Raw genomic sequence first — 13256 nt, 5'->3', positions numbered from 1 at the left:
GCCCTGTGTGCTGGGAAAACCCAGCCCTAGAAAACTGAAAACAACAAGATGTTCTGGGTTATTTATAAACGAAACCCAGACCCTGTCGTTATGTATGGCCACTTGACTTTCTCCAAAGAGCTTAAAGGACTGAAAGAAGGGATCTCTGTCACCCCGGTGAGGCTCACGTGGCCAGGAATTAATTCCCCCAATTTCATGGAGTTGGCACCCAGCTTCCAGGCAGCTTCCTTATCTTGTCATGCCCCACACCGAAAATGTCCTAATTTTTTTTTTCTTTTGTGTTTTCTGAGTAGCGCAGTTTGTTTGGTGGGAAAGTTTTATAAAATGTGAATGAACCATTTCACTTTTGGTTTCTCCGCTGTTTCACTTTCTGCCTGTCTGCCTGAGCCCATGGCAGATCGATGGAGGGTTCAAGTATTTTCCTTTTATCTCAGAAACCGGGCCATCCCCCACTCCCAGTGTTTTATTCTTCAGTTAATAAATCCATTCCCTGCAAACCCAGGGCCTTGAGGTACCTACCCACTAGCTCTCCTCAGAAATGCCCTCATCCAGCAGAAAGGGGCCTTACCTCCCCTCTAAGTGGTCTGCTTGGTCCTGTCATGGCCTGATCTAGGAAAATATCTACGAGGTCCCTAGAGACAACTTAAAAAAAAAAAAAAAAAGGCCAGGTACAGTAGCTCATGCCTGTAATCCCAGCACTTTGGGAGGCCGATGCAGGAAGATCACCTGAGATCAAGACCACCCTGGCCAATATCGCAAAACCCCGTCTCTACTAAAAATTACAAAAATTAGCCAGGTGTGGTGGCATGCACCTGTAATCCCAGCTACTCAGGAGGCTGAGGCAGGAGAATTGCTTGAACCCGCGAGGTGGAGGTTGCAGTGAGCCAAGATTGCACCACTGCATTCTAACCTGGACAACAGAAGGAGACTCCATCTCAAAAAAAAAAAAAAGAGAGGTGGCTTTTCCACTTGCGGTGCTGTGCAGTGAGGAGCTCTTATCTGTGCTCTTGGCCATGCCATCCAAGGGCCAGCTGCAGTCCGTGCAGTTCACTGCAAACATGGCAGTGGCCTCATCAAGGTGAATGGGTGGCCCCTGGAGATGATGGAGCCGAGTGCCACAATTCAAGCTGTTGGAACTAGTTCTGCCTCTGGGCAAGGAGCAATTGCTGACATGCACACCCATGTTTGTGTGAAGGGTGGTGGTCATGTGACCCAGATTTATGCTATCCTTCAGTCCATCTCCAAAGCCTTAGTGGCCTATTACCGGAAATAAATGGATGAGGCTTCCAAAAGGACCAGAGGCATCCTCATCCAGCATGACTGGACCCTGTCAGTAGCTGACCCCCATTGCTGCAAATCCAAAAACGTTGGAGGCCCTGGTACCTATGCTTACTACCAGAAATCCTACCGATAAGTCCATCACGGGGACCAGGATTCACCTATATAATAAACTATGTTTGAGAGTTTGTTTTTTTTTTTTTTTGAGACAGAGTCTCACTCTATGTCACCCAAGCTGGATGGAGTGCAATGGTGCGATCTCAGCTCACTGCAACCTCCACCTCCTGGGTTCAAGCAATTCTCCTGCCTCAGTCTCCCAAGTAGCTGGGATTACAGGCGCCTGCCACCATGCCTGGCTAATTTTTTGTATTTTTAGTAGAGACTACTAAAAGTACATGTTGGTCAGGCTGGTCTCGAACCCCTGACCTCAAGTGATACACCCACCTCAGCCTCCCAAAATGCGGGATTACGGGCATGAGCCACCACGCCCGGCCGATATATTTTTTTTTAAGGAGTTTTTCTCCAAATATGGCAGAAAAATCAGGCTGAGAAAAACCAAAACACATAGGTTTCTCCCTGGGATGAGGAGTGGTTCATTCTTTCCACTGAGAGAGTTTGCATATCAGCACAGATTTTTGTTCTCGCAGTCATGAGATTTGGGCAACAAATCAGTTTTGCCAACACAAGGTAAGGAACTGAGGAGGACTGTTCTTTTGAATGCCGGGTCTCCCACACTGGCAAGAAGAGTGTCCTCTCCGCACCATGAGGCCTTTCTCTTGTAGCAGCTGTGGCCTTTGGGTGATGGCTCTGGGAGATTGCTGGGCCCCAGAGGGCTCTGAGGGCATCTGGCAGCCGGAACATGGCCCAACTTGGAGGTGACTATGTCAGAATCTTAACTGCTTTCAAATTCCAGTGAGAAAGAGCCTGAGGCCCGGGATGTCCAGTGACTGCTCGAAGTAGCCCAGACTGAATGAGAATCTGGACCCCCGGAATCTTTTTTTTTTTTTTTTTGAGACGGAGTCTCCCTCTGTTGCCCGGGCTGGAGTGCAGTGGCGTGATCTTCGCTCACTGCAACCTCCGCCTCCTGGGTTCAAGTGATTCTCCTGCCTCAGCCTCCCGAGTAGCTGGGACTACAGGTGCGTACCACCATGCCCAGCTAATTTTTTCTATTTTTAGAAGAGACGGGGTTTCACCGTGTTAGCCAGGATGGTCTTGATCTCCTGACCTTGTGATCTGCCCGCCTCGGCCTCCCAGAGTGCTGGGATTACAGGTGTGAGCCACCACGCCCGGCCAGGGCCTTCTTTTTTTTTTTTTTTTTTTTTTTTTTATTGTACTTCTTTTCCTTTTATTTATTTATTTATTTATTTTTTTTAATTTATGAAGAATTTATTGATGATTCTTGGGTGTTTCTGGGAGAGGGGGATATGGCAGGGTCATAGGATAATAGTGGAGAGAAGGTCAGGAGATAAACACATGAACAAAGGTCTCTGGTTTTCCTAGGCAGAGGTCCCTGCGGCCTTCTGCAGTGTTTGTGTCCCTGGGTACTTGAGATTAGGAGGGCCTTCTGAATCTTAACACTGCCCTTTCCACACTCTAGCCACTTGAAGTTGCAAGGACGGGCAGGTGGAAAAGCAGAGAAAGAGGGTTTCGAGAGCCTCTTCCCCAGATGCAGGCTGAAGTGAATCTCTGCCCTGAAGCTCACCAGCACTTCCTAGCCCCTTTGCTGCTCTGCAGCCTGGGGGACAGGCTTACACATTTGTCAGGATGATGTACACATATAACCGCACGGTGCTTTGCGGAGCTGAGACTTATAGGTCTCTGAGCACTTTCAGTAAAAGCTCTAGTTCACCTGCCAGTCTTCTGTGTGTGTGTCTCAGTCCCTGCAGCTTCTGGCGCTGCCTTGCTGGGGCTGCTGAGGCCGGGGCTGCCGCTGAGTGCAGGGTGCAGGGTTTACCCTAAACTTATTGGAGGGCCCAGGCCTTTGCCTGACTCCACAGGAAATGGCTTATTATTTGGCACATGAGCAATCACCTTCTGTGGTGACAACATTAGGGGTCCCTTGTAGGGTGCTGGGGTCCCCCTTGCCCTACACTAATGAAATGGCGAGTGTAACCCCACTGTCCCCCAGCCTCAGCAGCCTGAGAGTACAAGTGAGGTGCATGGGCTTAGCCTCTCTTGTATGAGTGCAGGCTGCTGCCGTGCACACGGCCCCTCTGCATTTCCAGGGGGCTCTGAAGTGTGTCTCGTGTGTGCAAGAACGAGCCTGCCCAAGTTCTGCTCCAGCTGCCTCTCCCTTGCCTTGGCCTCGCCCTGCAGGCCCCCTGTGGCCCTGAGCCTCACCATGGGCTCACAGGCTGGGGGCTGGAGGGTAATTCTGTCCCCAGCTGTGTGTCACACTCAGCCACCAGGGCACAGAGCCCAGCCCATCTTCAACAAGCCCAGCTCCTCTGGCCTCTGGCCCAGCCCCTCACTCCCATACCTCAGGAGTCAGACATCGTGCCTAAGGCCACCCTCCTGTCCCCACTGCTGGGCTAACACCTCCCTCCTCCATCCCCCCAAATTAAAGTCTCTTTGTAGGTCACTTGGGGTGGTACATGGTGGTCCCCCAGCCCACCTGTCTGCCGACACTCAGTCTCCCTCTCCGTCCTGTGGCCCAGCCGCCACATTCCTCTGACCTGCAGCTTCTTTACTGTGCCCTTAAGTACAGAACATGGTGACGCTCCATCTGCAGGGAGACTGGAGACCAGAACCCTCCCCTGAGGCCCACGTCTGCCCAGGCGCCATGCTTGCTCCTAGAGGTACATGTTGGGGTGTCCCCGAGGGCAGGAATGTAGTGGGACCCTCTCAGAGGTGGGGTCAGGCCTCTGTCTCCTGCTCACCTAACCTGGTCCCCTGCCCCTTGGCTCCATGTCCTGTCCCAGAAACACCTCTCTTGCCCTTTGGTCATCATTAAGCAGAATTTCAGGATGTCTGCAAGATCCCCCACCCCTGGTGTACGTACCCAGTGTAATGCTGGGAATGCGGATCTGGTGACTTACTCCATGACACGCGGTGTTAGATGGTGCAGTCCACCATACAAAGGGAAATAATCCCAGTGGGCCCCCCCGTTCACTGAGCCCTCTGAAAGCAGAGCTGGCTGGGCAGTGGCTTACGCCTGTGATCTCAGCACTTTAGGAGACTGAGGGGGTAGGTCACTTGAGCCCAGGAGTTCAAGACTAGCCTGGGTAACATGGCAAAATCCCATCTCTACCCAAAATACAAAATATTAGCTGGGTGTGGTGGCATGCACCTGTAGTCCTGGCTACTCAGGAGGCTGAGGTGGGAGGATCACCTGAGCCAGGGAGGTTGAGGCTGCTTTGAGCCATGATCATGCTACTGCACTCCAGCCTGGAGCACACCACGTGGAAAGGAATGTGGGTGACCTCTAGGAGCTGAGAGGGGCCCCAGCAGACCACCAGCAAAGAAACGGGGACCTCAGTCCTACAGATGCAAGGAGCCGGATTCTGCCAACAAGAATGAGCTTGGAGACAGATTCCTTCCCCTGCCTCCCGGTGATAGTGCAGCCTGGCTGCCACCTTCCTTCAGCATCTGACACTCTGAGAACAGAACTCAGTCATGCTGGGCCCAGACTTCTGACCTACAGAACCAGGAGCTCATAAATGGGGGTGGTTCTAAACCACGAAGTTTGTGGCACTTTGTTGTATAGCAATAGAAGGTAGCTACCGCAATAGATTTGTCTTTTTGTCGGTCCACGAGTCCCTTCACAGGCAACACCTGGCAGCCACTAGACATGGGACCAGAGAAGAAAATGGAAGGACCCAAAAGTGACCATGGAGTACCAATCACTGGGATAGATTTCAGAAGGGAATACAGCATCACCTGGCTACACACACACACACACACACACACACACACACACACACACACACACACAGATTCTCAGCTGGGTGTGATTTTGCTCCCCAAGGGACATTCTTGGTATGATTATTTTGGGGATTGTTGCTGGCATCTACTAGGCAGAGGACAAGGCTGCTGCTGACCATCCTACAACACACAGGGCACTCCCACAGCAGAGAATTACCCTGCCCGAAATGCCAATAGGGCAGAAGCTGAGGCATCCCGATGAGCGCGCACACACACACAGGTGCGCGTGCACATCTACGCACGCGCGTGGCTGGCCATTATTGAGAAGCAGTGTAGCATAAAGGCCAAGTGCATGGGCTTTGGAGCAGACTGTTCAGGATCAAATCCTACAGACTGTATGATCTTTAGCAAGGCACTCAAGAGATAACAAAAGCACCTGCCTCCTAGGATGACATGAGTTCATGTGCACAGAGTGCGTAGAACAAGTGAGTCAGCTTACTCATGATTACAGGAAGTGTCTACGGGGTTATCCCTGCATCGTAGGAACTGGGGCAATTTTTATTTCCTTTTCTATGTTGTCCAAATGTATATAATGGATGTACGTGACTTGTTTAATTGGGGGGAAACGGAGAGAAAAAGATGAGGAACATTCTACAAAACAACTGATCTAGACTCTTCAAAAATATCAAGGTCTTGAAAAACAAAGAAAGGCTGAGGATGGTTCTGGATTAAAGAAGACCGAGGAGAGCTGACACCAGATGTGAAGCCTGGTCCCGGCAGACTGGGACAATCAGAGACATTTGAAAGTGGACTGTATGTTAGATAATAGCATTGCATCACTGTCATCAGGCCTGAATTTGGTAACTGTCTTGTGGTTGCGTAAGAAATGTCATTTTTCTTAGGAGATACATATTGAAATATTTAAGGGTAAAGGGCTAGGACTTATGTAACTTACTCTCCAGTGGTTCAGAAAATATGTGTGTGTGTGTGTGTGTGTGTGTGTGGGTGTGAGACAGAGAGAGAGAGAAAAGGGAGCAAATATTATTGCAGGCTGGGCATGGTGGCTCACGCCTGTAATCCCAGCACGTTGGGAGGCCGAGGCGGGCAGATCACCTGAGGTCAGGAGTTCGAGAACAGCCTGACCAACATGGAGAAACCCTGTCTCTACTAAAAATACAAAAATTAGCCAGGCGTGGTGGCGCATGCCTGTAATCCCAGCTACTCGGTAGGCTGAGGCAGGAGAATCGCTTGAACCTGGCAGGCGGAAATTGCAGTGAGCGCTATTGCACTCCAGCCTGGGCAGTAAGAGAGAAACTCCGTCTCAAAAAATATATATATAAAAAAATGTATTTTATATATAATTGCAAAGTGTTAACTGTCGATGAATCAAAATAAACGGTATATGGATGTTGTTCGTACTTTTCTTGCAACTTTTCTGAAGCTGTCATCATTGTCAAAAAGAAAAACAGGCGGCCGGGCACGGTGGCTCATGCCTGTAATCTCAGAACTTTGGGAGGCCGAGGTGGGCAGATCCCCTGGGATTAGGAGCTCAAGACCAGCCTGGCCAACATGGTGAAACCCTGTCTCTACTAAAATACAAAAATTAGCTGGGCATGGTGGTGGGTGCCTGTAATCCCAGCTACTCGGGAGGCTGAGGCGGGAGAATCGTTTGAACCCGGGAGGCAGAGCTTGCAGTGAGCTGAGATCGAGCCACTGCATTCCTGGGCAACAGAATGAGACTCCGTCTCAAAAAAAAAAAAAAAAAAAAAGAAAGAAAAACAAAATCAAAAAAGGCCTGTACCCAGCTGTCCTTTAATAGGCACCATGTGGCCTGGTCCAGTGTTAGGTCCATCACCCCATGACCTGACAGTCCCTGCTGGAGAAGCACTCTGCAGTAGCATCTGTGCATTACAATACTCATTATAACCCCAACAGTGCTCATAATAACAGCGCTCATAATAACCCCAAGTGTTCTCTTCACTATACAGCAGTGAGCAAGAGTGAAGAAGCTTCGGCTCCATCAACTGCATGAGACTCAGCCAGACACGGCACCGTGATTCCATTTACATTAATAACAACAAATCCAGACAAAATGCTCGCAGACTCTTTGGGACAGTGTACGGGGTAGTAAATCCCAGAGAAAGGAGAGGAAGTGATTACCGTAACACTCAGAACTGTGCTGACCATGGGCTGGGGGGACCTGGAAGGGCATTTCTGGGGGCTCTGCAGGTTGTTACATGGGGACTCATTGTGAATTCTATGAATAGACATTATACAGTGATGTTTTTATACACACCACAGCGGGAAGAGCCCCACCAGGGCCACCTTGGGGAAGGCAGTGCGCGCCTGGGACCCGCAACTGTGTGTAGGACGCTGGCACCTGGGCTGTGCCCTTGGCCCAGGACAGTGTCCTGGCCAAGCCAGGCGCAGTTCTAGGCGGCCCGGGGAAGGAGGACCCAGGGGCTACTCCCCCAGGCCTTGGGAGCCGCGCGGTGGGGAGGGTTGGCCCCGCCCCGCTTGGGGTGCCCGGGGCGCCCCCTAGTGGTGGCCACCGGGAGTAAGCCTTGCAGAAGAGGAAGCTGTCCCCGCCCGCCCCGCGCCTCCGTCCCCTTTCGGCATCTTTGCCCCGGCATTCCTTCCTCCTCCAGTGCTCACGACCTGTTTCTGGGGTTCACCTCAGCAAACGCCGACCTCACACTCACCTCTCCCAGGGAGGCTTTACTCCTCCCCGCCTGGGCCTTCTCTCTCTGAGGCTGGCGTAGTCAATCTGCACAACCTCTCAGGGCCTCTGTCAGCGTAGCGTTTCACACACGTGTGGTGTGGAAGATGGGACAAAGACAATACTACGGAGGCCTCCCACCGCCAGCTCTGTGCTGACCGCCCCACTGTGTCTAGGCTCCCTCCCTAAGCAACTTTGCTCATGCACAAGGCCAGTCCTTCTGTGTGCATTTATTAAGTGCCTCCTTTGAGTCTCTGAGGCTACAGGAAAAAAGTCAGTGGCCGCCACTCCTGGGGGCTCTTAGGCTGGTGGGGGAAATAGCCCGGTGTGGGTGATGGGGCATGATGGGGGCGCTAACATCCCAGCCATAGAGCATCCAGGGAGCCAGTGAGTGGGGTAATGGAGGGTGGGGCGGGGGGCCAGGCAGGTGTCTGGGAGGGAGTGACCCTTGGGCAGGTCTTGAGGAGTTCTGAGAGGGGTTGGAGGTGAGACCCAGGCCAGGGAAATGTGCATGGGCTCAGGGCCTGCTGGGTAAAGAACACAGGTCAGGGGGATCAAGGAGCCGGGGGAGGGTGCTGGATCTGCCTTGCTCATGCGTTGGAACAGGTCTCCAATAGCCCTCGCAGGCTTTTGTGGGATCACAGTGCTCTGCAGAGGCAGATGCAGGAGGACCCCCAGGGCAGGGTGGCTGCTGTCTGCACCCCTTTCACCCTAAGCCAGTGCTCTGGGTCTGAGGCCTGACAGCCCCAAGGGGGTTAGAGTCCAGGGCCCCACCATCTAGCCCATGTATCCCGAACACCTACTATGCTGGCGGGTGGGGGAAGCAGCCAGGGAGGATAAGTAAGTCGTGGACCTTGCCCTCAAGGAGTCTGAGACCAGCACAGAATTAGATAAGCACACAGGGCTCCTTAACTCTGGCAGAAAAATCAGGAATGAGATAAGGGTGGCGGGAGAGGCCCACGAAGCTGGGGTGTGGGCAGAGAGGGGAGCAGTGCCTGCAGAGTCATGGGAAGGTCTGCAGGGAGGGGTTGCTGAGCTGGGCCATGGCAGGGGCCGATCTGGGCCCAGGGATTCAGAGCAGCCAGGACAGCGTGAGCAGACCTGCCTGTGGGAAGGGGAGAGGGACAGTGTCTTGGGGCCAGATGTTTGTTGGCTGCCTATAGTCATCAGACAGCCAAGAAGGAGAAGGTCCAACTTGCTCTGTGACTTCAGCAAATGTGCACCCTCTCTGAGCCTGTGTCCTCGCGTCCCAAACAGGTTCATGATGGATGCCAGGAGGACTAGGTCCTGGATGTGCGTGCCCAGCAAACAGAAAGGGCTCAATAGCCAATGCCTGTTATTAAGCAATTTGACATTTATTCCTAGGTCTCTATTTCCCATTTTACAAATTTTATTTTGTAGTACCAGAAACCTTTTTATTCAAATGAAAAATTCTGACAGGGCACAGTGGCTCATGCCTGTAATCCCAGCAGTTTGGGGGGCTGAGGCAGGACTGCTTGAGGCCAGGAATTTGAGACCAGCCTGGGCAACATGGTGAAACCCCATCTCTACGAAAAATACAAAAATTAACCAGGCATGGTGGCACGTGCCTGTAGTCACAGCTATTTGGGAGGCCGAGATGGGAGGACTGTGTGAGCCCTGGGAGGTGGAGGCTGCAGTGAGCTGTGATTGTACCACTGCACTCCAGGCTGGGTGACAGAGCGAGCAAGACCCTGTCTCAAAAAAAAAAAAAAAAGGAAAATTTCCTCAGAACCCCGTTGTATAAGAAACAGGTGGGGCTGGGCGCGGTGGCTCAGGCCTATAATCCCAGCACTCTGGGAGGCTGAGGTGGGCAGATTATCTGAGGTCAGGAGTTCGAGACCAGCCTGGCCAACATGGTGAAACCCAGTCTCTGCTAAAAACACAAAAATTAGCCGGGCATGGTGGTGCACGCCTGTAATCTCAGCTATTTGGGAGGCTGAGGCAGGAGAATCGCTTGAACCCAGGAGGCAGAGGTTGCAGTGAGCCAAGATCACACCAGGAGGGGAGGCTTCCTCCCAGGAGGAAGCCTGTTGCATTCCAGCCTGGGCAACAGAGCAAGACTCTGTCTCAAAACAAACAAACAAACACCACAAAGAAATAGGTGGAAATGAGGCTGTTGTGGGAGGCGGGACAGGGGTGGGGTCAGCTGTCCTGTCCTGGGTTGGCTGCTCTTCCTCTACCAGCAGCCGGGGTCCTGGGCCCTCTTAGGAATCCTAGCGGCTGGAGAAGCTGCTCCACCAACCACAGGGCTGCGCTCCAGGGAGATGAGACTGGCAAAGGAGGGGAGAGCAGGAAGCAGATGGGGAAGCTGGCTCAGGGCCCCGTCCTGGGTGGGGGGGCTCCAGCACAAACACTGGGCCCAGAGCACTCAGCCCCCCTTGGCCACACTGCATGTCGGTGGGTGCTTCCTCAGGGTGCAAGACAGAGGCTCAGGATTGGTTCAGCAAACATTTATTGAGCACACGCCTGGGCTGGGAACTGAGCTCATAGATGGGGAGAGGAGCGAGACACAAGCAGAAACCAGCACCGGGGCTCCGAGAGGGCAGTGCCCTGGGATAGCACAGTGTGGGGGTGCCCAGGTGGGGACTTGGAAGCTTCAAGAAGGCCTTCTGGAGGCAGCAAATGCTTGGACAGAGCTTGAAAGGGTTAGTAAGAGTAAGCCTGGCAAATAAGCTAGGAAGAGTGTTGCAGCCCAAGGGAACCGCACAGGCAAAGCATAGAGGTGCCACAGGGCAGGCAGGGCAGGGGCGGGACTGAAGCTGTTCAGGCTCATCTCGGGGAATGAGACAGAGGGAGGTGGGACCATGAGTGCTGCACTGGGGTTGCAGGGTCTCTGCTGACTGCTGGACACCCCCGGCCCACCCCTATCCCTGCAGGTCCTGGTGGCTGGCATTGAGGCGAACATACCTGTGACCTATGGAATTGGCAGCCAGAGGGGAGACGAGAGCACTGGCTGTCAATTCATAGGTCAGAGCCCTGTGCACTCGGTCTCGGCAGCCCGCCGATAGCCCTCCACCACCCGCCACCATCTGGCCTGGGAGCGTCGCCACGGTAGTCCTGGCTGGTCTGCTGGGCAGCACCTGCCTCTCCTTCTTCGTGGGTACCGGCCCTCGCCCCAGATAACAGCAGCCCCACTGGAACCAGTGGGCACTTCCACATGGAGTTGCTGTTACAGGGGGCGGGAGCCAATTGGAGCCCGGGGCCATGCCTGGCATCCGCCTTGGGCAGGGCTCTGGAGAGTGTGCCACGCCCGCTCACCTGGGCGCCCCAGTCTTCGTGGCCCCAGGTCCATGGTCTTTTCACCGAGGCTTCTTATCATCCGGGGCCCACACCTGGCGCCCCGTGTGCTGCCAGCACTCCTTCCTGGGCGAAGTCCAGGCTCAACCCCAAATCGGCCTCATAAAGCCGGGAGCGGCTCTGATTTACAACTCCTGGGCAGCCTTTGCCCGCTCTGATGACCCCACGCCCTCTGTCCCCAAGTTATTTTGTTTCCTTGTTTCTTTCCCAACCAGAGCTGGGCCTCAGTTTCAGGTTTGGCCACTGTCACCTCTGCCCTTTGCCCACCCTCCCTGCTGCAGCCATGGGGCAGAGGGACAGCAAGGGACAGCTGGCACTTGTCAGTCCCCAGGGACCTCCCAGTGCCCGATTTCATGAGGATGGCCCCGTATGGGAAGCTGAAGATGAGACTGAGAAGAAGTGTGGGGGTCTGTGGGGAGGAGGGCACAGAAAGAGGGATAGTGAGGCAGAGGGGCTGAGAGAGGAAGAGAAGAGTAAGGCCGCGGATGGCGGTGCACACCTGGAATCCCAGCACTTTGGGAGACCAAGGCAGGAGGATCTCTTGAGCCCAGGAGTGCAAGACCAGCCTGGGCAACACAGTGAGACCCCATCTCCACAAAAAATAAAAAATTAGCCCAGTGTGGTGATGCATGCCTGTGGTCCCAGCTACTCAAGAGGCTGAGGCGCATCAAGTAGCTCCCAGCTACTTGAGCCTGGGAGGTCGAGGCTCCAGTGAGCTGAGATTGTGCCACTGCACTCCAGCCTCAGTGACAAAGAAAGACCCTGTCTCAAATAAAAATAAGAGGAGCAGGTAGAGAACTGGAAAGGAACAGAGAAAACAGACAGTGGATGACAAGGTGTAGGAAGGGGGACGACAGGGAACTGGAAAAGATGTAGATACACAAACCTGCCGCAGAACGTGAGGAACAGGCTGTGAGCAGTGGCTCGCCTGGAAGGACGCTTAGGACCTCAGTGGCCTGGAAGACAGCAGGGGCCTGGGAGCTGGGTGACCTTGAGCAAGTAGCGTAACCTCTCTGAACCACTGTTCATATGTCAATCAGGACTTATGAGGCCACCCTGCACGCTGGCCTTGACGGGTGGGAAGCATCTGCCCTGGGACCCTTGGGTCTCTCTCCGCTGTGGGGAGAGGAAGCAGCTGCTGGCCAGGGTCCCCGAGTGAGCCCAGGGCTCTGGGAGGCAGAGCTTCCTCTTGCAAAGCATGTTCTCGTCCCTCCCAGACAGGTTCCGGTGACAGGTACCAGTCCTGCAGAGACCCAGCAGGCATTTTGGGAGACTCCAAAGCTTCTGGAGAGAAAGGGGAGCTTTTAGAGTAGACTTGGGCCCTGCCCCCTTCGCGAGTGGTGGATACAGGCCTAGAGAGACAGAGGGGGCCGCCCAAGGTCACAGAGCAGGGCCCCAGGGCATGTGCTGCCCAAACAACCTTCCCGAAGTGGCGTCCCCCCTCTCGGGATGCAGTCAGGGTGGGATGGGGGATCCCTAGGCTGGAATCCTTCTGCCTGGGGGGACAGACCTGCGAAGGAAGACACTGTAGCTGGTAGCTGGCCCTCCACTCAGCCTGGCGGCCCTTCCCACAGAGGCCTGGGCGAGACCAGCCTCCTGCAGCGTGGTGTCCAAGTGCCCTGGCCTGGCAGAGGCAGCGCCCGATCAGGAATCCTGGCTCCACAGCTCTGAGCGCTGATGCTAAGGCCCCCTCATCTCACAGTGGAAACCAAGGCACAGAGAGGAAGGGGCTCATCCCGGCCACCCCATGGCTGTCCAGGTCCCTTTCTTCCTCAGGATTGGCCACCCTTCAGAGGTGCCTGGGTTCAGAAGCCTCCTAGGACAGGGAGTGCAGCAGGGGTCCTACCACTCAGGAAGCCTCTTACCTGAGTGCTGGGCTGGCCTTCGGGGCACAAGGAGGAAGTGGGGACACCCTGGGCCCAGGGCCTTTTGAGCCGTTGACCCAGCCCCTGGTGGTGGTTAATGATTATCCCACCACCGTCAATACTGATCACAAGTGTGGTTCGAAGGGCAGGAAGCCCTGGACTGTGCCCGGGCAGGGTGGGGCGGGTCCAGGAAGCATCAGGCTGGGCCCCAT

The 13256-nt window shown here is 54.2% G+C and overlaps 1 long non-coding RNA gene across 1 annotated transcript; it reads right to left on the bottom strand.

Moving 5' to 3' along the window:
* Positions 1-8073: 8073 nt before the first annotated feature.
* Positions 8074-13083, bottom strand: LOC129007145 (uncharacterized). Its single transcript, XR_008492242.2, has 3 exons — positions 13045-13083; positions 12066-12463; positions 8074-8966 (listed from the first exon to the last, which is right to left on the bottom strand). It is a non-coding gene; the product is annotated as an uncharacterized LOC129007145 (long non-coding RNA).
* Between the last annotated feature and the right edge of the window lie 173 nt (positions 13084-13256).

This window comes from Pongo pygmaeus, chromosome 9 (assembly GCF_028885625.2).
Source record: "Pongo pygmaeus isolate AG05252 chromosome 9, NHGRI_mPonPyg2-v2.0_pri, whole genome shotgun sequence".
NCBI classification, from domain to species: Eukaryota; Metazoa; Chordata; class Mammalia; order Primates; family Hominidae; genus Pongo; species Pongo pygmaeus.
This window is presented reverse-complemented; position numbering and strand designations above follow the sequence as displayed.